This window comes from Podarcis vaucheri (genome assembly GCF_965113315.1).
Source record: "Podarcis vaucheri genome assembly, chromosome: 9".
Taxonomy (NCBI): domain Eukaryota; kingdom Metazoa; phylum Chordata; class Lepidosauria; order Squamata; family Lacertidae; genus Podarcis; species Podarcis vaucheri.
The window spans coordinates 43,437,617-43,464,559 of NC_138767.1; the positions used below are offsets into that span (position 1 = coordinate 43,437,617).

Consider the following 26,943-nt stretch of genomic DNA (forward strand, 5'->3'; position numbering starts at 1 on the left):
TTGCATGCACGGTGCTGTTGAGAATGACAAGTGCCATTGTTGAGTCTGACAAGCGCCGCCGTTGTGAATGATGTCACAAGTGTCTTTGGTAAATGAGCGCACAAAGTCGAAAGTTCTTTAGTGAAACAGTAGGTATACATTTCGGTTATACCTAGGTATATATGTATTTTGTTTTTCTAGCTTGATCAAAATTATTAATTATTTCATAACAGGTAGATAGTTAAGAGCTTAGGCGGCTTCAGTGGCAGGCGCCTGGAGCTCCCCAGAATTCGGTGCCTGGGTGCCCTGCACCCCTTTCACCCCTGGATAGAACTATACCAGGGATAGGGAAGTTCAGGCTTTGGAGCCCCTCTGACTAATTCTTGGGACTCTCCCAAAACCACATCCCATTGCCAGCTAACCTCCCCCCCCCATCTCAGGTCACACCCCTCATCAGTCCCTCATCAGTCCTTCTTGGGTGTCTTTCACCTGGCTAGAAAGCATCCTTGAGCTCTGATAATGCCTCTTGCTGCATAGATAGAGACATTTGAGTGTGGGTAGAAGCAAGATTGAGAGAGGGATGTTTATGGGTAGAATGACGCCTACTGTAAAAAGGTAGAACTAACATTTGTGGCTCTACTCATGTCATACCCCTCAATTGTCCTGATAAAATTGGAACATTGTTTTTGTGTGTGCACAACATGCATTTTTGGGTGCCAGGATCTTGCATTGCAATCTTGCCCCCCCCCTCAAAAAAGCACTTTTTGTGGGCCTTCTCCTGCGGGGCCCAAAACACACTTTTTAGGCACTGGGGGAGCACGGGCACAAAAAAGTACATCTTTGGGAGCTGCGATCTCACACATGCCATGTGATTTGTGTGGAAACACAGCCCCGGAAGTCACGCATCCCGGTTTTTCACTTCAGTGTTTTGGAAAGTATGTCATGTTGGGTCTGCCCACCAACTGGCATTTGGCCTCTAGTAGGGAACAGGTCCCTCAGGCTGAAAAAGGTTCCCCAATTCTGGGCTAGATTAAAGGGCTTCTGAGTATTATTATTTTTCCAGAGTCAGCTCCAGATCTGAGGTGTCCTTAGCAATGAGCCTTCTGGTGGGGTTCTCTCCTCTATTGGTAGGCCTCAGAGGTGGCAACCACCATTTTCATGCCCTAGAATTCTCCATTGGGAGAACAGTGGTATTTAGACCCAGCCACCAGGTGATTCCTGGACTGTGTGGCAGAACACTGGATCACAGGAAGCTGCCTTATGTCAAGTCCATTGATCTCATTATTGTCTACCAAGACTGGGAGCGGCTTTCTAGGTTTTCAGGCAGGGATCTCTCCCAGCCCTGCCTGAAGATGTGGAGGATTGAACCTGGAGCCTCCTGCATGCACGCAGATGCTCTACCACTGAGCTATGGCCCTTCAGCTAATGCCAGGTGTTGATGCTGGCCCCAGTTCATTTGAAAGACTGGATCTATTGATCATGAAGACATTTTTGTGAAATGGTTTTCCTTCCATGCTATGTCATGTCTGAGAACAGATGTCTTTTTATGCCACAGACAATGGATAGGAGTGTCTATTCCAGCAGCCTGCACGTTTCCAATACGGAACATTAGCTCCCAAAATGATTTCAGAAGTCTGAAGCTGCTGGCTGTCGATAGAGAAACATCCATGAGTGGTAATGATTTAAAAGGCTGTCTTATGGGAATTTTTTTGTGATTCAACATTAGGCTTTTTTTAAAAAGAAGAGGAAGACGAAGAAGAAGAAGGATGTTTATAATGATGATAGGAAACCTTCACTAAGAAAATCTGCAGGTAACTCAAAGGAGATGAGACAAATAAGTAAGAAAGTGTGCATAGTTTGACTGCAGAAAAGTCAAAAGGTCCTGAGTATACTATATTAGAAAATAGCTAAATGTGGGGTTGCATTTCTGAGACAAACATTATGTGCCAAATTGGCTGCCTCGGGAAAAGCAGCAGTTTGGAAAATGATATTGGAGTACGTTGGTGGCAAGTTAATAATAGGCATATTAAAAGGAGACTTTCTGGATACCAAGGTCCAGGTTTGGGGCAAGTACTCTTTGGTGAGATAACCCCAGCAGAGATTTAAAATCACAAAGCATGCAGCAAAGTAAAGTGTGGAAATATAGGCTGTTGGCTTTTAAAAATATGCCCCTGTGAGTTCCAAAACTTTGCTCTCTCCCAGCATAGGAAAAGGTAATATTTGGTTAGTTAAAAATTGGTTTGCTTACAAACTCTTGAAAGGTTAGGTTCATACATCAATCAGAAAGGTTGCATAGCCAGTAAAACTTAGTTTAGTTTCAAAGTGGTCAAAGTTTCTAAATTGTTGGTATTATTGGAGCAAACAGCTCAGACCTCCTCACATGTTTAGCTTCCTCGGTAGACTGGAGGTTGAATAATAGGCTTGATTAGCTTCCTCCCAAGGTGAAGGGGAGTGACCTAGCTAAGCCTGGCAGGACAGCTTACTCTATGGTATTAACCCCTTAATGCATTAATTAGACTCAAGCATGTTGGTTATATGAAGCTGGTTATCCCACAGAGTACAGTAATTGTATCTAGCTGTTTCAACAGAAGCATATCAGTGCGTCACCCAGTGCTCTGATCAAAAGAACCAGACAAAAAGGGAAAATATTGATGAAAGTCAAATGTAAATGGATTTATGCGTAACCTATTTCCTTGAGTAATTTCTAGCATATTAGTTTTAGCAGTGGCCATATGTTGACTATAGGTAAGGTATGGGCCACATATAAACATATGGGTGATGTGGAATATACCGGTACCTCAACTTTCTTCTCTCTCTCTCTCTCTCTCTCTTTTAAAAAAGAGAAACTAGAAACAGCTATCAAAGATGAGAATCAGTCCCCCAATTTTAGTCAAATGCCCTAACCCTCCATTGCATCATACAGTTCAGTTTTTAGAAGAAGTGTTCAGATCTATATATATATTTTTCTCTTCTTGAAACTTCTTCATTAAGTTACCAGTGCTTACATACTATCTTTTTAGTATATGCATTATAGATAGATGCTCCAGTTTTACAAAGACTGCCAAGTTAACAGCCTTCAATTAGTCAAAAAGATAGTCCTCCTCTAATCACAAACTCAGCAGGCAATTGAATCAAAGGATTTAAAATCTATTTCAGCAATGCCTCCCAGATAACAGCATTGATCTGGATTGTCCCCTTTCACATTTTCTTGTCTGGCAAAGTAAAGTTTAATAGAACCCGAGATGCAGGATGGCGGCTGTACTGCAGAATATATGTAATTAAATGTCTTTCAGAGACACAGGCTTAAGCAGATCCAACATAGGTAAAGGTAACAGGTTCTGTTAAATTATTGAATGTAAATGATGTGCAGGGGCAGGCTGAACAGCTGATTCCATCCAGTTTGGGTCCCTGGTACTCAATCATACATCCATTCCACACAGCTCCATCTGTTGTGCGACATTGCTTTTCAATCCATCCCATTCTATCCCGTCCCATCTTTCCCGTCCCATCATGCACCTTTTGTACACATTTTGTGTGTACTTCTTATGTAGAATGCACACTTGTCAATGCTTTCACCAGTAAAATTTGCATTATGTATACATCTTTTATGCAAGATGTGATGGTATTTTTGAGCTAACCTTTTGCATGCTGAAAATGCATTGCAAAACTGGGAGAAGGGAATAATCTGAATGGGAGTTGTGTTCTGATCCACAAGCAAGTTCAGGAGCATCGCGTCAGGTCAATCTGCTGTAAAAAAAAATGGGCCAAACAAACCAAACTTCCTCCTCTCCCTGCTAGTACGGGTGTATGTAACATAAACACCAATCTACTTGATTTCTCATCTACCTAAAGGAGGGAATCCAAGTTGAAATAGCAGATGGGACTTAATGTGTTCATTAGTACAATATTGATTTGTACTAAGATGCCATAACAAACAAGTAAGTGCTTTCAACTCAGACTACTCCTTTATAATCAGCCACTACCCCTGTGTCTTCCCTGCCTTTGAAGCTGGAAGAGCTTCAGAGCTATGGAATTTCCTGAGAGCAGTAGAGAGGTAACACTTCTCAGTCCTGCTGGTCCAGGGACGCAGACTTATAAAAAATATTGGGGGGGCCCAGGAAAGCTCGTGAATATGCAAATAAGCTCATGAATATGCAAATAAGCTCATGAATATGCAAATAAAGTGGCGCCGCCCCCTCGTGAGCGAATAGGGGAGAGCGTGCGCCGAATAATCAGCTCCGGAACAGCTGATATGCGGGAAACACGGGGCTAGCCGGAGAAGAGAGGGCGAGCCCCCTCCGCTCCGGCCCTAAACCGCTGAAACCGCCAGGAGGAAGGAAATTCCCCCCGGCAGTGCCTTGCCAGTGGCGGTGGTGCTGCGAAGCAGCGAGGCAGGAGCCCCCGCCCCCGGGGATTCCCTAATCTCGCGGGGGACGGCCGGGGCTCTCCGACTAAGGCGCGCGGCTGGCTGGCTGGCTGGCGAGGGAGCAGGTGGGGAGGAGGCGGGGGACGGCGGCGGCGCTCTGCTGGAAGGGCGCCCGAGATTATTGGGGGGGCTGAGCCCCCCCAATAAAATTTTTGAGGGGGCTCGAGCCCCCTCAGGCCCCATGGAGTCGGCGCCTATGTGCTGGTCACTCCCAGCCACACTCAATGCTTGTATTCCCAATAATCTTTCCTTAAACATATATACAATCATGGGGCTGTAACCTGAGGGTGGACACCTGAATAGTGCTGCACTGAATGTGCTTTCACCTGTGATATGCAAGAGACCTGCCTATTCCCATTGTGTATAGCTGCAGTAGTGCTGCATTTTTCAATATTCTCGGATCAATAAGGATCAAATGTTAAAGAACAGTTTCACAGCACACACCTAGACACATTTACTGGGAGTAAGTCCTGTTGAAAACAGTGGGAATTACTTTCAAGTAAACATATAAGCCATGATGCTGTAATTCACTTGCTTTTATGGCATTTCCTAAATTCTGTGCTACTTGTACTATAAATAGGTATCACACACACAATGGAGAAAAGCTAAAATGAGTTCTAGAAAGTCTCTCTCTCTCTCTCTCTCTCTCTCTCTCTCTCTCTCTCTCGTGTTCATTTGCTTTATTTTCTCCTCTTTAATCAGTTTCATTCAATCACCCATCATTGTGAAGAGAATAAAGCAGTTAACACCAGAGCAGTCACTATAACTATGTATGCGCTAGTGTCTTAAAATGCAGTGAGGCCATTTCCCTTTGCTGTGTTTCAGGTCACATTTGCACATTGTTGAACACACTAGAGAGGAGGTGGGGGGGTGCTTGCACATGACCTGCTTGGTTTCCCTTGGCCCTGTAACCTCAGCAACTCCTGTTCATGAAGCTATCACCTGCACATGTGCTGTAATCTGCACAGACGCAACAATCTCAAGTGTACACACCTCAGCTCACCTGTGAAGTGAATTTGGCTTCAGTTTAATTGAGGCAGGCTTGAGGAGAAATGCCTCAAAGAAACTACAGGCAAGTACTGCATTGGGGTAGCATTGTGTATGCACTGATTCAAAACCCAGCGGTGGGAGCACACTAGAGCCAGAATAAATGGTAATGTGTACACAGCCTATGATTACATATAACCCAGACTCTATAATCAGTAAAACAGGTCTTTCAGAACGGACAGTAATGGAATTCATAAAGCAGACCCAAACTTTGGCCCATTTCCCATCCATTTGATACTCGCACAACAGCAACGTCCCTCCCTCCGGCATTATTCCTTTCTCTTTTTAGCTGCTGGCAACAGTCTACAAATGCTGAGTAAAAGCTATTTAATCAGATCATTTTTTTGCCGTGTGCTGTATTATAAATGAAAACAAATCTAACTATCACAATTTTGACTGGGATACAGAGACAGGTGGATTACTGAGGTGCAAAACTTATGAAGTGATTCCTTATCTTGTTCCCTGTAGCACTACTTAAGCATTTACAGATAATAATAATAATAATAATAATAATAATAATAATAATATATTATTTATACCCCGCCGATCCAAGGCTTCCAACAATACAATAGTTCTTCAGCTATTAAAAGCTTCTGCTTGGGGGTCGCATAACAAGTTAGCATGCCAGAGTCTCATTCATTATCAGAATTAACCAGACAAATTGCTCCACCAACTAAGAACGGCCATGCACCAACACCCACAGAATCGAGAAAGAGCTATCAATCTGTTATTGCCAGCACTAGAACTGGACACTATCCCTCTCCCCTTGTCCAGGCACAGCAGGGGTTCCACTATGGTGGAGGTGCCCCCATCCCAGGGGAGTCTGATGGAGAAGATCTGATACACCATCCAGCTAACAGCAGCAGTGTGTTACTTTTTCACTTTTAGTTTAGTTTATTAATCAAAGAAACAAGTCACATTCAGTTAAATGGGGAAGTGTGTATGGGACATGGAAATCTCATGGAAATGAAAAATAAATCAAGCTATAAAAAGGTAAAGGTAAAAGTAAAGGACCCCTGACAGCTAAGTCCTGTCACGAATGACTCTGGGGTTGCGGTGCTCATCTCACTTTACTGGCCAAGGGAGCCAACATTTGTCCACAGACAGTTTTTCTGGGTCATGTGGCCAGCATGACGAAAACTGCTTCTGGTGAAACCAGAGCAGCACACAGAAACACACCTACTGTATCAAGCAAAATAGTTGGCTATAGACTTGGCTTAAATTGTGCAGCTGTTTAAACTTTTCATTCTGAAAAGCTGTGTTCTGAAGAGGTGGCAAATAGCTATGCACCTATAATATCCTACCACTTTTGAAATGGGGGAAAACCCACACATTTTGGATTATGAAATTTATAATTGAAAAACCTTGTTCCCTTGCAACCACAATTTTTTCAGAAAGAGCTACCAGCTTCTTACGCTCATCTTGACTGGTCTGATTGCAATCTTTTCTATTTGTGTTATGAATTATACTGTAGTGTCAAAACAGAATATAGTCTAATTTTTCACACTATTTTTATCGTACTTCTGTCCAGATCCTCATCCAAGGAGCTCTGGGAAGCTAACATGGGCCTTTACGGTATTTCACAGCACCCTCTCACAGAACTTGGGATCATCCGGTCAAACTGATTGACACTAGTCTTGGTAGGACACACAAAAAAGAAGATGCTTTTTTTTATATACAACACATAATTAATTTACAGAATTACATGCTACAAGATGTGACTACGTCTTAGGTAGCTTTAAAATGTCTAGACCAATTTATGGAGGACAGGACTATTGATGGGGCTTCACTGCACTATCATTGCTGCTAAGCCACCCTTCTAAAACTCTGATAGATATTTTTAATCCATTTTTTTAGATATGTTTCAAGAAGAGTCCTTTGGCATCAGGCCAAAGGCCCAACAAATGCACCACCCTGTTTTCACAATGGCCAGGCAGATGTCCATGGCAAGCTTGCAAGCAGGTGCTCAGTGAAGCAGCATTCTCTTCCTTGTGCTTGCCAGAAACTGGTATTCAGACATATGTTGCCTCTGACAGTGGAGGCAGTACATAGGCATCATGGCTACTTTTTGATGACTGTGAGACTCTTATTTCCATGGGAAATTGTTGACTAATAGCAGTGATGTCACTTGCAAGATTTAGGGACCTAGAACACTTGAATAAGGATTTACAAATATTTCTGTACTGCATGTTACTGGTAAATCTCCAAGTTAAGTGTTACTGATTGAATTTTTTTATTATTTACATTCAAAAAAGGTGCTAATTATGTATTTCCTGTGGAGCCAAATAAGGTGCTACATACATTTAGTCATATCCCCAGACAGTGCCAGCCCTGAATTTCAAAAAGTGTGTGCAATTTGCCTTTAGTGATAGCAGTGCTGGATATGGGGCGGTGCAGGCAGTCCCCTCCTCCCAGTGTGCTGAGTCAAGGGGGCACAAGACTATGACATAGCACATTTTGAGAGCATGTGCAGAATAGAAGGTGAGATTGGGGAGGGCACCAACTTTTGTCCTCGCTCAGGGCATTGTATTACCAAAGTCCACCCCGGGTGACGGCATTGTTCAGCTCTCCTTATTCTATTATTCATAATCAATCCAGAGGGTATTTTACTATGGCCCTTCTCTTTACAGCATAGTAAAGGTAAAGGTAAAGGTACCCCTGCCCGAACGGGCCAGTCTTGACAGACTCTGGGGTTTGTGCGCCCATCTCACATCTATTGGCCGGGGGCCAGCGCTGTCCGAAGACACTTCCGGGTCACGTGGCCAGCGTGACAAAGCTGCATCTGGCGAGCCAGCGCAGCACACGGAACGCCGTTTACCTTCCCGCTAGTAAGCGGTCCCTATTTGTCTACTTGCACTTGGGGGTGCTTTCGAACTGCTAGGTTGGCAGGCGCTGGGACCGAGCAGCGGGAGCGCACCCCGCCGCGGGGATTCGAACCGCCGACCTTTCGATTGGCAAGCCCTAGGCGCTGAGGCTTTTACCCACAGCGCCACCCGCGTCCCCTCTTTACAGCATAGCAGGATACTAAAAATTGTATTGTCAGCTGGGGGTCGGATGCAGAGGGCAGTCTTCTTTCTTCTCTCTGCTCTGTGTCCAGCCTTGCCTTTCTGGGCTTTCGAGAAAGGAATTCTCAATGTCCTTCACCTTCTGGGCTCTGAAACAGTTGGCTGGAGGACTGACAGCCACCCCACCCCTCTCCCTTATTTTGCGAGACACCCGAGCTCCTCAGAATGGAAGAAGCACCCACGTTGTGCAGGCAACAGAGTGACCTCTTACCTTGCCACTTCTTACCTTTGCTGTGGGTGAATTGTTGATGCTGTCAGGCAGGCACTGTTCTTCTCAGGGCATAGTGTGTACAGGGCTGACTTCCATGGCCTTGGCATGCTGTGGGAATGCTGCTGCCAAGCAGATGCCTGGCAAATTGCCATTACTTGCTTCTTCTGGGGGGAAAAATGACAGTGGAACAAATTAAGAAGGAAGCCTATTCTGCTCATTTTAACTTGCCCCTGTGCGGTGACTTTGACTGTGCAGTGACCATAGTGGTGGACTTGGGTACTAATAGCACCCTGTGCAAGACCAAAATTCCACCACCTCCCAGTTCTTGTGCTGCAACCAAGGCACCGACTTTAGCAAGGAGGCACTGCCTTCTCAAAGGCGGGTAAGAAAAACGCTAGGGAAGAAGACAGGAGAGCCTCATGCCTCCTTTTGAAAGCCCAGCACCTTGGCTCAGTGCCCAGTTTGTTTGCAACACTCTCCCAGCCCTAAATCCACCCCCACAATACATCAGTTATACAGCTTGTAAGTATTATTTTATCTCAATTCTGTATTCAGTCAAATAACATAATTAACAGATTTTCTTTTCAATATTCTTTATTTTATTTTCAGATGGTTGATATATTAACCAGCAGCAATCCTATCACTTAGGATGGCTAACAACACTTAAAAGGAACAAAAGGGGCAGAGCACAAATTTATTTTTCAAAACGTTTCAAATATCTCTTCCCTTTCATCCCTGCATTTAGTACTTTCCTTTCTTCCCTGAAAAGCCAATTCTGTTTTTTCAAATATGTGTGTGTGTCTATGTGTGTTGTGTACACACTGAATGTTAAATTAAAAGTAGACTATAGCTGTTTCATGACAGTGATTAAAAGTCCATTCCAGTGCAAAAATCCTTTAAAGTTAGACTTTAAATATTATCCGGGGCTGGACATTCTAAGCTACCAGTTCTGGCAGTAGATGCAGCAGGGTCGAGTGGTCGCAAGTTGTTGGAAGACAGAAAACCCGATTGCCATTTGCTCTGATTAAGTGATAAAATGTGGGTTTATCTAGAGAAAGTGACAGAAGGGAAAAAAATGGTCAGACATGAACCTGGAAATCATAGACCTGTTCCTAGAAACTCAACACAAAAAGAAGTATAGATCTGACGTCTTGCGAGGACACTTTTATTTTCAGAACCTGCTGAAGACATTCTTATTTAGACAGACCTACCCAGATGTTTAGAAAAGTATGCATAAGTTTTAATTTCTTTTAGCCTGTTCTATTGTGGTTTTCACTTTCAGTATGTTTTAAATTATGGTTGTAAAGTTTTAGTGATACCTTTCTTGTTTTATCTTTTTTGTAAACCACTTTGAGCCTTTTTCCTCACAATCAAGTGGTATATAAATTTTATGAAATGAATGAATAAATGAAACGCTATAGCCAAGATGGCTAGTGGCTGTGGAATGATGAAATAAAGAGAAATGCTTCTAGCCTGTAACACTATAGTCAATGACATTAGTTAGTAGAAAGTTCATGACTCACACAATAAAGTGCTATCATGTAACATAACATTTGGAATTAATAACCACAAGAGGTGGTAATAGCCTTTAGCTCCTGTGGCTTTTAAAAGGTTAGAGAAATTCATAACACAGAGTCATATCAAGCGACAGCTATGTGACCTCTATATTCAGACATATTATCCCTCTGATTACACTGGTCAACAACAAATTTGTTGTCTGCATTTTTTCAGTTGATTTAGGACGAATCTGATGTGCTGAATCCAAAAATCACATTGGTTTTGCTCAATCAGGTCAAGTTTTTGAGCTATGGCCACATGTCGTTTTTTTGCGTTTTTGTTCACATGTACGCTTGTGTGAAGCATTTTAGAAGAAGTTGGTGGGGGTAAAATGCCATGTCGAATAATTGTTTTGATTGGAAATGATTATTTTAATGACAAGAAGTATTTAGGTCCGATAGTTCTGGGTGATTATGTCAAAAAGGGATCAGTTTGAAGTCATAAAACCTCGAAATCTTCCATAAATTGGTGTGGCAAAGCATAAAGTTATTTTGGTATTAAACTTGGTGACCAGGATAAAGCTTGGGCACCACACATGGTGTGCAAGGCATGCACCGAGACTCTATGTGGGTGGACCAATGGCAAGAGGAGTCTGAACTTTGGAATTCCCATGGTTTGGAGGGAGCCGACAAACCATGTCACTGACTGCTACTTCTGCGCTGTTGATGTGACTGGGATCAACAGAAAGAACCGGAGCAGCCTCAAGTATCCTGATCTTCAATCAGCATGTCATCCTGTAGCTCATTGTGATGAAATTCCAGTGCCTGTCTTTGGAGAACTTCCTGACATTAGTGACGAAGATGCCTCCAGTGTTGAAGGACATGAAGAAGAAGAAGTGGTTCTTGAAGATGATGCTCCACATCCATTTTCCCAAAAGGAGTTGAATGATCTAGTTTGCGACCTCAGCTTGTCAAAGGACTCTGCCACACTGTTGGCATCCAGATTGAAGGAAAAAACCTCCTCTCTGACAGTGCTTGCATCAGCTTCTTCCGCAACAGGCATCAAGAGTACCTCCGTTTTTTCTCAGAAGAGAAGGACCTGGTGTACTGTGCAGATATTGCGCAGCTTCTGCTCAAGCTTGGAGTGCCACAGTACGAACCCAAAGATTGGAGACTGTTCATTGACAGCAGCAAGCGATCACTGAAATGTGTTCTGCTACACAATGGCAACTAGTTTGCCTCTATACCCCTGGCTCACTCGAGTACACTGAAGGAGAACTATGAAGTGGTGAAGTATGTGTTGGAGAAAATTGGTTATGATCAGCATAAGTGGTTTATTTGTGTTGACCTGAAGATGGTGAACTTTTTGTTGGGACAACAGTCTGGCTTCACCAAGTACCCATGTTTTCTGTGCATGTGGGATAGTAGGGACCGTGCTCAGCATTACACGAAGAAGGACTGGCCTGTGCGGGAGGAATTGATGCCTTGCAGAGAAAGGAACGCCATCAACGACCCTCTGGTGGACAGAGACAGAATATTCTTCCCACCGCTGCACATCAAGCTCGGCTTAATCAAGCAGTTAACCTAAGCTCTGGACAAGGATGGTGACTGCTTCACTTACTTGTGCCAGGCTTTTCCAGGATTGACCATGGAGAAGTTGAAAGTTGGCATCTTTGATGGTCCTCAGATCCGTCAGCTCATCAGAGATCCAGAGTTCAGAAACTCAATGAACGAAGTGGAACTGGAAGCGTGGAAGGCATTTGTTCTGGTAGTGAAGAACTTTCTTGGCGGTCAATAAGGCCAGAAACTATGCAGAACTTGTCAACAGCATGCTGACTGCTTTCAGAAACCTGGGCTGCAACATGAGTGGCAAGATGCACTACCTATTTTCACATATGGACCGGTTTCCTGAGAACCTGGGTTCAATGAGTGACGAGCAGGGGGAGAGATTCCATCAGGACATGAAAGAGATGGAGACCAGGTATCAGGGTCGCTGGGACGCAGTCATGATGACTGACTACTGTTGGACTCTGAAGAGAGACCTCCTTGCCGCTGAGCATTCCAGGAGTTCCAAGAAATGGAGGTTCTAGCCCTGAAGTTTGAAAAATGTTGAAGCAACATGCAATTTACGTGTACTTACCTTTATCAATGCCCACCATTCAGTTTACAGTAATCGATGTTTCTATCAGGTAATCAATATATGTTGTTGGAAAAACATTTTTTCTCTTAAAAACATATTTAGGATGATATGTGTTGACAATATCAGCTGATAATGCCACAAAAATGTAATCGATTTTGTCACAAGATCTGATTTTTTTCAAATCAACATAACACAAAAACCTGACCTGATGGAGAGAAAGGGATGCCATTTCCTGATTCAGCAGTGCAAAAATACACTAAATCAGTTGTAGAAATCTAGACAACATTCAAAAAGTAAAAAATTGTTGCCCAGTGTTATTTGAGTTTGGGGGAAAGTATCAAGAGATGTCAATCTCTGTTTTGCTTTGTTTATGAGCTTCCCAAGTGCCATGTGGTTGGCCAGTGATGATGGAAGAAAGCTGATGAACTAGATCACATCTTACAGTGGAAATTTTCGCATGCTTACTCAGAAACAAGCCCTGATATGTTCGGTGGGGCTTACTCTTAGGTAAATGTGTATAGGATTGCAGCCTTTGTCTGATCCAACATAGACAATTCTTATGTTCCAATTGAGTCAATTAAGGTCCAGCAGCCATGTGTGACCCAGTAGTTGCGTGCTGAGGTCCCCCAAAACCCCTACCCCAATAACTCAGACATCACACGTAATTTTTGTTTAAGGTTTTTGGCATAATTTTGGCCACAACTTTATTTTTATACAAATTGAGAGTGGTTGCTTAGGCATTGGTTATGACTACCTGTCCCCCCCCGCCTTGGGGGGACAGCACTGACTCCGTAGCCAGTCCCGGAGGAAACATGGTCAGAGTCAGATGGAGCTGCGTCACAGACTCTCACTGCTCCGCGCATGTTCCTTGAAGCTTACACGGCTCGCACCCTGCCGTCAGGGTTTGGACGAGGGGGATGGTAAGCTTCAGAATTCCTTTAACGGAATACCCGTCTGCAGCAGCATTGGAGGGGCAGGCACAGCCAATCCATACCCCTCCACCAACCAATTTTAACCAATGCCTAACCGCCATTCGAGCCCTTACGCTCGCCGCCAACCACTCACAAATTAAGCCACACCCTCAGCCTGGACACCATAGCATCCAACCACACATCATTCCCAACTGGCGAGAGATGAACCCCGTAATCCCTATAAAATTCAATCGCCTTGAATGAAATCAGAGGGTGAGGGATCACAGACCCGCCCAGATTCACCACCAGCTTGCTTGCCGCAGAATTAATCCGCTTCCTTACACGTTCGGTGGCGGCTGGGCAAGGACTACCTCGCCAAATGTGGCGTTGCAATAGCTGTGACCAAATTAGCTTAGTTGACGGCACCAGTGCCGCCAGCTCTCCAAGGTCCTGTAATATGGCAGCACGCAGCCCATAGCAGGAAGAGGAAACCATATCGTTCTCCCCGAGCTGCACCATGATCGCCGAAGGAGGGCCAAGCCGTAGGACACGCCGTTGCATGAGAGGTAAGAATTCCCTCCACAGCATCCCCCTTCTGGAGATCCAGGACACCTGTACGTGCTGCGGAAAGCCCAGGCCATCGCCCAGTCCAGACTGACGAGCTCTGTCCGCAGCCCAATGCACAATACTGTGCCCTACTATCCAGATACGGATAGCAGCCCGACCTGAAGAATTTTATTATTCTTTATTTTATTTTACTTTGTTTTATTTATTTTATTTTATTATTTTACACTTCCTTATTAACATGCTTACCGGCCTCTTTGGTGGTAGTTTGTCTAGGCACTGGTTCCTGACTAGCTGCACCTGACCTCAGCAGGGCAGCACTGACGACTGGGCCCCACCATATCGTCAGTACCAGCAACATTGTGGGGGAGCAATGAATCCCAAGGCAATCGCATCCCGCCAGGTGTCATTCCCCATAGGGGAAAGATGCACCCCCCATCTGCCCCAAAGAGGGGAACTGTCTTGAAGAAAATAGCAGGGTGCAATATCACAGAACCACCTAAAGCAAGGACCTATTTTATTTTATTTGTTATTTTATTTTATATGTTATTTTATTTAATTTAATTTACTTTATTTATTTTATTTTATTTTCCACCGCCATATTAACATGCTTTCTGGCCTGCTCGGTGGTAGTTTGTCTAGGCATTGGTTCCCGACTAGCTGCATCTGACCTCAGCAGAGCAGCACTGACGACTGGGCCCCACCATATCGTCAGAACAAGTAAACAGCGTGGGGGAGCAATGAACCAGGATCAGACTCAAGCTCACCCCAAATGCTCCCAGGGACTCTTGCGTGGCCCTACCCCTCGAAAGGGGGTTGCCAAAGCATGGCAAATCCTTGGTTTCCTTTAATGGAATATCTTTGCGCATTGGAGGGGACAGGTGCTCCAACCCCCCTTCCAGACCACCTTGAACCAAATGCCTTAAATTATTTTGAGTCCAGGGAGAGCTGCCATCAACTCAAACCAAGCACTCTTGCATGCAGGAATGCAAACTTATGCTGGAGGAAGACGGCAAATCATTCCCGCCTAGCTGTACCACCAGCACTGCGGGAGGACCTGCACAGGTCACACTCGACCGCACCAAAGGAAGGACGTCCTCCCAAAGCATTCCCCATCTGGACATCCAGCCTATGTTCACATGGGCAGGAAGACTGAGATGGCGCCCCAGTCCAGACTTGTCAGCGCGCTTGCCAGCCCAGTCTACAATGCTGTGGCCCAAATGTGCACAGCTGCTCCTATGAGAAAAGGAAATAACAGACAAGCATCAGCACAGACATCATTGTGACACTTCCTGATATAACCCTTGTCAGCGTCAGACTTCCAATGACCCGTATTCAAAATCCTGTCTACTGACAGGCCCCCAGTGTGCAGCCGTTGCGGCAGCCCTATTCGGAAGGAATGAGGCGTGTCCAGTGGTAGGCAAGCCGCAGGCCGTGATAACTGGTGCACGATGTAAGCACATTAATGCCTGGCTAATGGGAACCCATTTTCATGCACTAGGAGTGGGCCAGCCCCCAGGGGAATGAAAAGCCAAATTTTTCTGGTATCCATAACCGTGCAAGGGCCCTCCTCATCTGTAATGGGAAGCCTGATTGTGGCACTCCTGCCCACTAAGTCTGTTTTAGAGTTCCCAACTCTAATGACAAGCTCCAAAGCAGATAAGGAAAAGTCCTGAAGCAATAAGCCTCCAGACTCTCAGCCCTGTGCTGGCTCCAACAATCATTTCCCCAACCCTCAGTGCCCAAAATACTGAAAGGAGTCTCGCCTTGATCTTTTACCAGCAGACAAGTTTTAACTTGTTGCAGATCCTGCATAGGTAAAATTGACCGACTTCCCGCCCACTGTCCTATGAGGTTGGAGCCTATTCCAACCTTCCAAGGCCCTGCGCATTACAAACTTTATGCAAGGGTCTCTGAAAAATAAAGCTTCTGTATAACAGACATTGCAGCGGACTGAATTCTTATAGTTATAACAGCACGCCCAATCTGCGGCAGGTGGACCAAATACTGCAGGATCTGCTCAGAGGATGGGGGCCAGTTCATCTGAATGGCCGAGGACTGCCAGCTTAAGGCTAAGAAATCCATCCAGGCCTTCCCATAAGAGCTAAAAGCAGAAGGGGAAATGGAAGCTGCTGCTCTCTGTAATTACTAATTGTTGTCAAAATGCCACAGGTGGTCTGGAAAAGTCTGGCAATAGCTGAGTGTCTGGAGCCCAGGATCTGAAGCGCTCAATCTGAAAATGGGATAGAGTGTAAGAGACATCATTAGAGGATCCCGTAATCAGGAGAGCAGAAAGCACAATATTAAACCTTAAGCGGTGCAGCTCAAAAGCGTGAGCGGAGGGGCGGAGACTCTGCTGGAGCGTGAGGACTGTTTAGCCAAGACGCTCACCACTACCTGGTTATCAGACCAAAAGTAGATCCGATGGTCACTGAAACTCCTCGGGCCACATGTGAACTGCTACTACAATGGGGAAAACTCAAAAGTTAGGTCACATGATTGCCTCACCATACCGGGCTTGAGGCCATAGCTTTGCACACCAGCAGCCCCTGAAATAAAAAACCAAAGGGGAAAGATCCAGCAGCATCAGCATGAACCTGAAAAATCCCTGTGCAAGTATCCTGCCATGGCCAACTACTATTGCATACATATAGGAATTGCAACCATTGCATGAGATCCCATTGCATGAGAAAGGTAAGGGGACCTCAACATTTAGGAATTGCAACCATTGCATGAGAAAGGTAAGGGGACCTCAGGCCGCAGGCAGCCTGGCCTAGTGGGAAGGGAAGGGGCGGCCTGGGGCAACCACTCTGCATGCAAGATTAATTAAGTGACCCAGCAAGATCGGATCTGATGAAGCATCACTTGCTACAGAGGAAGTATTACAAAATAACTTCCTTCAAGGCAGACAGCTTCTCCATAGGCAAGTGGTATGTTGTAGCAACAATATCCAACTGGATCCCTAAATAAAATGGAATATGGGCAAAAGGTATTGAGCTATTGCTTGCCAGCTTCCAGCCCCGCTTGGGCAAGGGGCATCTTGTGCTGCCATCATAATACGTAAATTTACAGGGCCGACGCTGGCCAGAACCCCTAAAAAAGTCCCGACAAAACTGCCGCCGAGCCAGCTTCCTTTTCAGACACACACTGTGCAATGCAAAAAACACACTCCATGCAGTGCACACACAAACCAAGCAATGCAACTATACTCCGTGCGATGCAGCTACACGCTCCGTTCAATGCAACTACACACTCAGTGCAATGCAAAAACACACTTCGTGCAATGCAAAAAACGCATTGCAACTCCATGCAATGCAACTACACACTCCATGCAATGCAACTACACACTTCATGCAATGCAAAAACGCACTCCATGCAATGCAACTACACTCCATGCAATGCAACTACACACTCCGTTCAATGCAACTACACACTTCATGCAATGCAACTACACACTCCGTTCAATGCAACTACACACTCCGTTCAATGCAAAAATGCACTCTGTGCGATGCAACTACCCTCCATGCAATGCAACTACACACTCTGTGCAATGCACTCTCTGTGCAATGCAAAAAAAAAAAAACAACAACACAAAAACACACACACACTCTGTGCAATGCCACTACACCCTCCGTGCAATGCACACACATTCTGTGCAATACACACACATTCTGTGCAATGCACACACACCCTCTGTGCAATGCACACACACCCTCTGTGCAATGCACACAACCTCCGTGCAATGCAAATGCAAATCTCTCACGCAATGCAATGCAAATGCAGCCCGTGCAGCGCTGAGCCCTGCAACACACAGAGCAAACTGCAGTGCGGGCACACAAAGGTGCTTTCTCCCGCTTGCATATTGCAAACGTGGCGCCTGTTACATCCCTCGCAGTGAGGGAACCACCAAAAGGCCCTCGAGACTGGACCTAAGTGTCCAGGTAGAGCAATGGGGGAGCATGCAGCTGTCCCATATAGGGACCAATCCTGCAACCTAGGCATTACCGGCACTATGCGCTGACCAGCTGAGCTATCCAGGATGATCCCTAAAGACCCAGGACAGCCTCACCCTGACCCCTGTAGAGGTCCAAGGTGATGTCTGAATCATGATCCCTGCTCCTCTTTGCCCTCCTCCTGGATTGCAGCCTTCGAAGATGCTTCCTTCTGGAAGAAGACACCTGGGGCGTCCACAAGTCATCCCCTGCAGGAGAGGCAAGCTCTTGAGGCATTTGCAGAAGCCCAGTCATAGTCCGTAAAAACTAAACAATGTAAGGAACCGGTGAAACCAATGCTTCATGGACCACATGGGGACACTATTGAGGCCGGAAATGCTTCCAGGCCATCGAATTCTAGGGCAAAGCCCTAGGATCACCTGCTAGGCCAGGCATAAATGTTTCCAGTGAAATAGCAGAGTTGAGGCAGCCCACAGCTTGTCCAGGTACCCCTGCTTGCCCTTTTAGAGGGAAGCACCCCTTCAAGAAACCCAAAGTTCTTTTATCACAAATGGGCCGAACTACCCAGCAACAGAATAGCCCAAAAGGAGCAGTTTGTTTTGTTTTGTTATAACAATGGCTAAGAGGGGGATATGAACCCTGTCTCCCAGGTCCTAGTCCTACACTTTAGCCACTAAACCACAATGGCTCGCCTCTAAAATGGCAGTCGCCACTATCAGGGCAAAACAAACTTAAAGAAAATAAACTTGTTCAGAAACAGCATAGTTCAAGAGCATATACGGAGTGCTCATAGTCATTGGAGGCACAGAGAGCCTCTGCCGCCCTCTGTCTGCCTCAGATATACATTAGCGGCAACTGAGCCTGCAAGCAGGTACATTCTTATAGAGAGGTCAGAGACTTAACAATTAACTGCTACCTGTAGCATACTTAGGCTCGGAAGTTATGCACAGGCTGAATAGGGCTCCATGCCTCTGCTCTTGAGAATCTTAGTCTCATAGCAATATTAAAGGAACTCAAAATAGTGCTCCCGCCCAAGGCTAGATTAAAATTTGGCCAACAGCGCTGCACACACTCAAATAAAGCCAACCTTCGGGGTGCTATAAACGAAAGTGATTCCAGCTAAGCTGGGAACAGCCCTGACTAGCCCCACAATTTACAACAGGAGAAATGGGGGAAACCTTTTTGCGAAAGAAAGGCAAGCCACAGATACAGGGAGAATCTTCTCACAGGGCAGGGTAAGGGGTGGGGTGGGAAATTGAACAGGAAAAAGGGGAATTGAATTATTTAAGGGACTAAAGAGGATTAAAAGAAGGGGGAAATAAAGAAATGTAACCAGACAATGAGAAGTTTGCATCACTGTCCTCCAGACAGTCCAAGTGCTCCATGTGATCCGATGTCCACAGCGAAAGAGAAAGAGAAAGCTGTGGACCCTGCTTATATAAGGGGTCTGACCCCACCCCTAAATTGGCAACATCAATTTTGCCCCAGTAACAACTTCTTCCAATCTGCTCCAGCCCATTGCCATCAATGGCCTGGTCACTAACTGGGGGTTTTGTTCGGCCCCATCCGCAACACGTGCTCTCTCTTTTATGAGAACACGCTTTGCTATTTTCAATTTACTATATGACATTTTCCTGGGGAAAAAAATTAATTACTGGAAATCATTTTTAACCATGTTCTAGAGATGAATTGCAGAATGCAGAATTTCTACTGAGCAACTTAAAAACGGGAATTTGTAATGGAAGCGCCAACATGACATTAACTACAACTGTACAAGTTGCAGTAATGAAGGGTTTGATAATGTGCCCGATAATGACTTAACTATTTTTTTTTTGTTTGCAGCAGGAATAAGAGTGAGACTCATTTAACTCCTGTAACCATACATTACCACACACATTTATTCAGCTGTTAAAGTTCACTTACAATTGTGTTAGCCTTCTGCAATAAAGTATGTTTCTATTCCAAGGTTATAATGGACTTGCTAATGGGGTATTGACTACAGTTTCTTATCATCCATCTTCCGATGGCAAGGTGTTCATTACTGTTCACTTAATAATTCCCAGTTTTCTTCACATCCACATAAAATTGCTTTTATTATGAATCCATTCAAGTCTCACTCCCCAGTAGTCACAGCAGCAGTCAGTGTTTAATGAAGTTGGGTTTCAGTGTATCGCTCAAAACAGTAATTTCACATGCTTCCAAGCTCCGAGGCTGTGTTTTCTTCCCCTTTTGCTTTTGACAAACATGTGCACATAATGATGCCTTTAAAACAGGGTGAAATTTGTGCACTGTCATTTCGGTTGATGTGGAAGTTAAACATAAAACTGACTTTGTAAAAGGGTTTGTCACAGGCTTGCTGTGCTAACCGCACTGTGTAGGCGGAGGGACGGAGTAGGTCTTCAGATGCTTTAAGCATGGGTATCACTGGCAATTACCCAGGGTTAGCAATAAACAGAGTGTTTATCTGAGAAATGGTGAAAACAAACACACCATTTCCAGTTGGACAATTTCTTTACAAAATATACAATAAAATGAAATATGAGATGAATGTGATTACAACTAGTAATCTCCTAAACCAATTCCTCCCCACTGAATTCCATCCTCTTCTTCTTCTAAACTATTAATTTACAAAATCCCCATACAGAAAGATTTGCATTCCCAGAGCAATAAATGTCTGGGACCCAAGTCCCTGTATCTGTTGCCTGAGGCATCTGCCTCACTCTGTCTAACATTAGAGCCAGCTCTGATTGTAGTCATTCAGGTTTTAATTATTTTTTGTCTATTTATATTTTACAGTGGTGCCCCGCAAGACAAATGCCTCACAAGACGAAAAACTCGCTAGACGAAAGGGTTTTTCGGTTTGCGTTGCTTTGCTAGACGAATTTCCCTATGGGCTTGCTTCGCAAGACGAAAACGTCTTGCGCTTTTTTCTTAAAGCCGCTTGAAGAGGCGCAGTTGCGACGGACCATGCTTCACAACACGAAAAACATCGCAAGACGAAAAGACTCACGGAACGAATTATTTTCGTCTTGCGAGGCACCACTGTATTAGGATTAGGATTATTTACTGATTTGTATACTGGTTTTAAACTGTAAGTACTGTGCAAATTAGTTTTGCACTTTTGTACAGTGTCCTGAAATCTCTTGATGAAGGGCAATTGACAAATAAAAAATAAAAAAACGAAGTGAGATTACTCTTAACCTTACAGTAATTGGGACACATTGTCCCACTGTTTTCCCTTTAGATTAACAACATTAAAAATATGCTTTAGCGGAGGTACCCTTGATTTTAATAGGAGAACATTTAAACAGGTGCCTAATTCCTCCATTAAAATAAATGGGGCCTAGAGCGTCATTTACTTTGGCTGGGTCATGCCCAACCATTGCAAAATAATTAGATAGGTGTGCACACATTAGAGGAAAGGGAGGGGAAATTTCAACATCATTATTCTATAAACTTTAAAGGATACACACTTGGGTCATAGAATCATAGAGTTGGAATAGACCACAAGGGCCATCGAGTCCAACCCCCTGCCAAGCAGGAAACACCATCAGAGCACTCCTGACATATGGTTGTCAAGCTTCTGCTTAAAGACCTCCAAAGAAGGAGACTCCACCACACTCCTGGGCAGCAAATTCCACTGTCAAACAGCTCTTACTGTCAGGAAGTTCTTCCTAATGTTTAGGTGGAATCTTCTTTCTTGTAGTTTGGATCCATTGCTCCGTGTCCGCTTCTCCGGAGCAGCAGAAAACAACCTTTCTCCCTCCTCTATATGACATCCTTTTATATATTTGAACAAGGCTATCATATCACCCCTTCACCTCCTCTTCTCCAGGCTAAACATGCCCAGCTCCCTTAGCCGTTCCTCATAAGGCATCGTTTCCAGGCCTTTGACCATTTTGGTTGCCCTCCTCTGGACACGTTCCACTTTGTCAGTGTCCTTCTTGAACTGTGGTGCCCAGAACTGGACACAGTACTCCAGGTGAGGTCTGACCAGAGCAGAATACAGTGGCACTATTACTTCCCTTGATCTAGATGCTATACTCCTATTGATGCAGCCCAGAATTGCATTGGCTTTTTTAGCTGCCGCGTCACACTGTTGGCTCATGTCAAGTTTGTGGTCAACCAAGACTCCTAGATCCTTTTCACATGTACTGCTCTCAAGCCAGGTGTCCCCCATCTTGTATTTGTGCCTCTCATTTTTTTTGCCCAAGTGCAATACTTTACATTTCTCCCTGTTAAAGTTCATCTTGTTTGTTTTTGCCCAGTTCTCTAATCTGTCAAGGTCGTTTTGAAGTGTGATCCTGTCCTCTGGGGTGTTAGCCACCCCTCCCAGTTTGGTGTCATCTGCAAATTTGATCAGGATGCCCTTGAGTCCATCATCCAAGTCGTTGATAAAGATGTTGAATAAGACCGGGCCCAAGACAGAACCCTGTGGCACCCCACTAGTCACTCTTCTCCAGGATGAAGAGGAACCATTGATGAGCACCCTTTGGGTTCGGTCAGTCAGCCAGTTACAAATCCACTGAGTGGTAGCATAGTCAAGACCGCATTTTACAAGCTTCTTTACAAAAATATCATGGGGCACCTTGTCAAATGCCTTGCTTGAAATCAAGGTAGGCTACATCCATTGCATTCCCTTCATCTACCAGGCTTGTAATTCTGTCAAAAAACGAGATCAGGTTAGTCTGACATGACTTATTTTTCAGAAATCCATGCTGACTATTGGTGATCACAGATTTCCTTTCTAGGTGCTCACAGACTGTTTGCTTAATGATCTGCTCCAGAATCTTCCCTGGTATTGATGTCAGACTGACTGGGCGATAATTATTTGGGTTCTCTCTTTTCCCCTTTTTGAAAATAGGGACAACATTTGCCCTCCTCCAGTCTTCCGGGACTTTGCCTGTTCTCCAGGAATTCTCAAAGATGACTGCCAGTGGTTCTGAGATCACATCTGCCAGTTCTTTTGATACTCTTGGATGCAGTTCGTCTGGCCCTGGAGACTTGAATACATCTAAACTAGCCAAGTATTCTTGTACTATCTCCTTAGTTATTCTGGGCTGTGTTTCCTCTGCTGAATCATTTGCTCCAAATTCTTCAGGTCGGGCATTGTTTTCTTTATCGGAGAAGACTGGGGCAAAGAAGGCATTGAGGAGTTCAGCCCCTTCTGTGTCCCCTGTTTGCATTTCACCATCTTTTCCTCTGAGTGACCCCTCTGTTTCTTTGTTCTTCCTTTTGCTACGGACATACCCATAAAAGCCTTTTTTGTTGCTTTTAACCTCTCTAGCAAGCCTGAGTTCATTCTGTGCTTTAGCTTTTCTGACTTTGTGTCTACATGTGCTGGCTATTTGTTTGAATTCCTCTTTGGTGGTTTCCCCCCTTTTCCATTTTTTGTACACATCCTTTTTTAATCTTAACTCAGTTAAAAGTTCTTTAGATAGCCCCCCTGGCTTCTTTAGGCACCTTCCATGTTTCCGTCTCATTGGTATTGCCTGAAGTTGTGCTTTTACTATCTCCCTCTTAACAAACTCCCAGCCATCATGAACTCCCTTTCCCTTTAGTATTACTGTCCATGGGCTCTCACCCAACACTTCCCTAAGTTTTATGAAGTCGGCTTTCTTAAAGTCAAGAAATTGAGTCCTAGTATGCTTGGCTGCTCCTTTCCGCTGTATAGTAAACTTCAGAAGAGCATGATCACTCGCGCCTAATGATGCTTCCACTTCTACCCCACTAACCAGGTCATCAACATTGGTTAGGACCAGATCTAAAATGGCTGTTCCTTTTGTTGCTTCTCCCACTTTCTGGACAATGAAGTTGTCTGCAAGGCCAGTGAGGAATCTGTTTGACCTTATGCTCTTGGCTGAGTTTGACATCCAACAAATATCCGGGTAATTGAAGTCCCCCATTACTACTATCTCCCTTCCTTTTGCATGCTTGGCCATCTGTTCCAGGAAGGCATCATCTATGTCCTCCGTTTGGCTTGGGGATCTATAGTAAACTCCCACAATGAGGTCTCTGTTATTCTTCTCTCCCTTAATTTTGACCCAAATGCTCTCACTTTGGCTTTGAGGTTCTAAATCTTGGATCTCTTCACAGGTATACACATCCCTGACATATAACGCCACTCCTCCTCCTTTCTTGTCTGGTCTGTTTCTCTGAAATAGATTGTATCCCTCCATTATTACATTCCAATTGTGGGACTTATCCCACCAGGTTTCAGTGATGCCTATTATGTCATATTTAGTTTGCTGTACCAAGAGCTCAAGCTCATCTTGTTTATTTCCCATGCTTTGCGCATTAGACATTGAAGTCCATTAATCATTCCCCTGTGTCTCTTATTTAAGGATTTTTTCCTCCCACCACTAGGTCTGCGTGCTGTTTGCTCCATTTGGTCTATGACATTTGGATGATCATCTTCATCAATTGATAGACTCCTACCTTCAGGAGCACTGTCTCCCTCCCCCACATTAGTCAGTTTAAAGCCCTCCTGATGAGGTTTCTGAGATTTCTGGCAAAAACATTCCTCCCAACCGTTGTGAGGTGCAGCCCATCGCTTGCCAGAAGTCCATCTTCAAGAAACTGCAGTCCATGATCTAAGAATCCAAACCGTTTCTGTTTACACCATTTGCGAAGCCAGCTGTTCACTTCCACTATTTTTCCCTCACGTCGTTCAACTGGGAGGACAGATGAGATGACAATTTGTGCATTTAATTGCTTCAATTTCCTGCCCAGAGTCTCGTAGTCTCTTTTGATCTTCTGGAGGCTTTTGCTTGCAGTGTCATTGGTTCCCACATGAACCAAGAGGAAGGGGTATTTGTCAGTGGGTTTTATGATTCCTTGCAGTCGTTCAGTTACATCTTGGATCTTAGCCCCGGGGAGACAGCACACCTCCCGAGACATCTTGTCAGGCCCACAGATCACTGCTTCTGTTCCCCTCAGTAGGGAATCCCCTATCACCACTACACGCCTCCTCTTAGGTTTGGTCGGGGTTCTTCCGTGAGCTGTCCATTCCAAGGTCGCCTGCACATTCCCTGAGGACTGACTTTGCTGCTCGTCTTCATATACCTGATCAACTGTAATGAGGGAGAGATCCTCAAATGGAGTCTGTTCTTCGTCTTCCATGCTAGGGGAGAGGACTTCAAAGCGATTGTGTATTTCTAAACAATCAGAGCGAATCCTGGCCCTCCTACTTCTTTGAGTCACGTTTCTCCATATATCTGGCACCTGTGTTGGTGAACTAGCCTCCTTCTCAGGGGTGTCCCCTATCTCCTCCTTGGTGGAGACGGTATTCTTTGTTGCTTCCAAGAAGAGCTCCAGCTCTCTAATTCTTTGGAGCGTAGCTACACGTTCCTCCAGTTGCTGGACTTTGTCTTCTAAGAGGGCAATCAACATACAATTGCTGCAGGTAAAGCTGCCTGCAACCTTTGGCAAGATGGCAAACATTGCGCAGGAACCGCAGGCGACTGCAGCTGTTCCCTCACCCTCCATCTTGAGAACGTGTCATTGGGGGTGGCTACAGTGGTCCTCCATCTTAAAAAGCGTGAAGACAGGACAAATAACCCCCCCCCCAAAACCCTAGGTCTCTCCCAAGAAACGTTTGAGACTAGCTCCCCTAAATCTAAAAGAGGGATCAAACTGCACACGCCGCTGCCCTGCAAGCTCTGATAAGCTCTTCCCACAGCTAATCACCTGACTCAACAGAAACCCTGCCCCCTCTGACCTTTGCACAGGGAGAGCAGCTAATCAGCCACAAAGAAACACACACACAAGAAAACTCTTTTGCTCCTTCTTCAGCTGCTGCCCTGCAAGCTCTCCCAAGGGTCTTTGGGACAGTGTAACAAGCTAAAATACAAAGTAGGAAACAGTCAACCTGCTACTCCCAAAGCTTTTTCACAGATTTCCTATAGTGTATACTATGTCCAAAAATGTAATCCTGTACAACTAACATAGATCAAAACTGGGATGTGTTTGATCACTGTTTTGCCAGTGGCAGACCAAGACTCTGCTTTGAAATGCAGAGTTTGTTGTACTACAAAGCGATATTATCTAAAACCTTAACACTGTTCCACTACACGTAGTATCTTTCTAAGTTTAATATTACTGTTTCACATCTATAATACAAGTTTGCAGAAAAGTTCAGTTCTTTATTTTAATGGAGCAGCTATAGATTTGAATTGTTAATTATGGGCCATATGGTTTGGTACATTCACACAGGGCAGAGGGATGATCAGATGACCAGATTTGAAGAGAAGAGCCAGGAGGTAGCTGGCGAGGAGGAAAGTAAGCTATAAAGTCAGCTCCCACGCCATATGCCAGTTTAGGCATATCGTAATGACATGAGGGCAGCAGGTAGGGAAACCATCTCTGTGTGAATACAGAAGCAGGGTTAGGCTCTGGTCAGCGATTCTGTGCCGCTCGTTCTTTTGAGCACCAAAATTATAATGTAAAAGAAATTTCAAGTCAATACTAGGAATGGAAGGTTCTGAAAATTTTTGTTTGCTTGTATTCTCTTTTTTTCAGTTTCAATTTAGTACTCCACATTTCTGCAAAAAATAAAAATAAAATAAATCTTCATGAAATATTTCTCCTAAGCAGCACATTTTGTATGCAGTTTAGAGTAATGCACACGTTTTTTGCAAGCAATTTTTCCTAATATTATTCACTTTTGGATTTCCCCCTACTAATATATTCATTTTTATGCACACGTTTCCCCAATGTATGCATTTTTGTAAACATTGGTTGGAGAACTGCATTGCAAAATTTGAATAAGTGCAAGTTTTGAAGAAGGGCTATGGTTTGGTTCTCATTGTATAAAGTTTGATATACTGCCGGAGACATCTGGTAGTATATAACAGTTGACATGCAATGTCAACTGTCACTAGTGTTAACTGAAAGCTATATTCAGTGGTATATATTACAAGGATACATGCCTGTCAAAGAACTTTTACATGCCTTAAAGATTCCTGAGACTTGCTCTGCTGTGCCTGCTTAGTTCACACAAAGCCTTCCAATGGCCTGTTGCGATTTGACAGTTGCTTGGATATCCAGTGTTTTTCCCCTGTGAGAGAATAATCTTCTGAAGAAGACTGGTGTTCGTGGAAAGATTTCTTCTGGTCAAGGAAAGATACCTTCTGTGAATAGAACTCTCATT

At 44.5% G+C, this 26,943-nt stretch overlaps 1 long non-coding RNA gene across 3 annotated transcripts in view; it reads left to right on the forward strand.

Annotated features, from left to right (window-relative positions):
• The window catches only part of LOC309540447, a 246,059-nt gene that overhangs the window by 161,584 nt on the left and 57,532 nt on the right, over window positions 1-26,943 (forward strand). For all 3 annotated transcript variants that reach the window (XR_014223289.1, XR_014223292.1, XR_014223293.1), the window contains one exon: window positions 26,007-26,141. This is a non-coding gene — a long non-coding RNA (uncharacterized lncRNA). The remainder of the gene's footprint in view (window positions 1-26,006; window positions 26,142-26,943) is intronic.